Consider the following 1,544-nt stretch of genomic DNA (forward strand, 5'->3'; position numbering starts at 1 on the left):
ACACACACACACACACACACACACACACACACACACACACACAGTATGTTCCTGTGAGACTCACAGCAGGCTTGTAGTGACACACACACACACACACACACTTTCAGCAACGGAACTCTGACATGGTATCCTCCACAAAATTTGTTTTGTGTCTCTGTTTTTTGGGTACATTGATGGGTATTGCATTTACCCTATTAGAAAAGTACACTCATAGGCCTTGCTGGATACACCATTACCCTTTTTCTGGATCTACTGATCGCTGTGGATTACTTTTTTTGTGTCATTGGATTACGTCAAAATACTAGGGCTGTAACAATATGGAAAATAAAACCGAAACCGCAACACTCAGCTCCACAAACCTGCGTTGCGAAGTGTTGGGAGTGTTTGAGTGTTTAAGAGCAGGGGTCACGCTTTAGCATTACTATAGATTGGAGCATAGTTCATTGGGTGGCGTACTTGCTAATTCATGTTCCGTTAGGCACTATAGTAAACACTAGTAAACACTCATTTGTTCCTAGGACTGCACAATTAATAAAATTTTAATCACAATCACAATTTTGGCTTCCCACTTTCAAATTTGCACGATCGAACGTCATTTTAAATACTTAATTCCGTTCATAGAACGCTCCGTTTTTTTTTTTTTGCAAAGCCAATCTACCGCTCGGTAAAACCACTGTCTGATCATGTGCCAGTCAGAGTTGTTCCCTCCACCGTGCAGCTTAGTTTCTAGATGTCACAGAGATAGCATGATCACAAGAGATAGCATTTGGTCATACGTTGGTCACAAGGTTTACCAGTTTGCTATTAAACAACATTTTGTCACGTCTGTTTGTTTTTCAGACAACAGCAGTGACCAGCGCTAGTTAGTGTCTGTTAGCTGACAGGGCTCTAGGGCACAAGTAATATTTTTCCTCTAGGTCGCACCGGTGCACCTAATGTCTTCACAGCCGCTGCCTTTCCACAAACGAAGCAAGGTTGTTTATATCGATATGGTTTAATGTTGCGTTACATGACCCATTTCTTCTGTAAAGCCGTGCCTGTCTTTGGATCTCTCCTCATACTCTCCGCGCAGCCCCACCCCCATTCACTCACACACAGTTCCATAGCAACATGGAGAGACACAGAGGCAACAGCCCCGGTCCACACTTCTGTCATTTGTCCACAGTATTAATTGTTATTAACACAGCTGTTATTGTTAAGCATGAGAGGCAAACCTGTATTTGTGCCAGTGTTTCTGCTGGTAAATCTGCTATTGCGGTGGCCACAGCGAAAAACACAGAAGAAGTTATTAAATGCAACTAACTTCAGTTCATAGAATAATAGTGTGTGAGACAGAGCCGGCTGGACCTGGGAAAAGATGTGGCCCATGGCCAGAATATCATAATTCATAAAATTGCAGTGCAGTGACGATACAGACACACAAACGCGTATAACTCCGCTGACCCGCCATTCGACCTGTGCTGGACCCATTCATAATGAGTCAGCCGTCGCTCTGTGAGTAGCATTTGCACCTTATCTCTTTTAATCAGTCTGTTACTGTTGTT

General features: G+C 43.1%; 2 protein-coding genes across 2 annotated transcripts in view; one reads left to right on the forward strand and one right to left on the reverse strand.

The window, feature by feature from the left end:
- mdn1 (midasin AAA ATPase 1) overlaps positions 1-1,544 on the forward strand; it is a 1,030,807-nt gene that overhangs the window by 1,002,193 nt on the left and 27,070 nt on the right. The window lies entirely within an intron of this gene.
- The window catches only part of cep85l (centrosomal protein 85L), a gene marked incomplete at its 5' end in the record, with an annotated part of 21,471 nt that overhangs the window by 5,936 nt on the left and 13,991 nt on the right, over positions 1-1,544 (reverse strand).

The sequence above is a fragment of the Etheostoma spectabile genome, chromosome 18 (assembly GCF_008692095.1).
Source record: "Etheostoma spectabile isolate EspeVRDwgs_2016 chromosome 18, UIUC_Espe_1.0, whole genome shotgun sequence".
Taxonomy (NCBI): domain Eukaryota; kingdom Metazoa; phylum Chordata; class Actinopteri; order Perciformes; family Percidae; genus Etheostoma; species Etheostoma spectabile.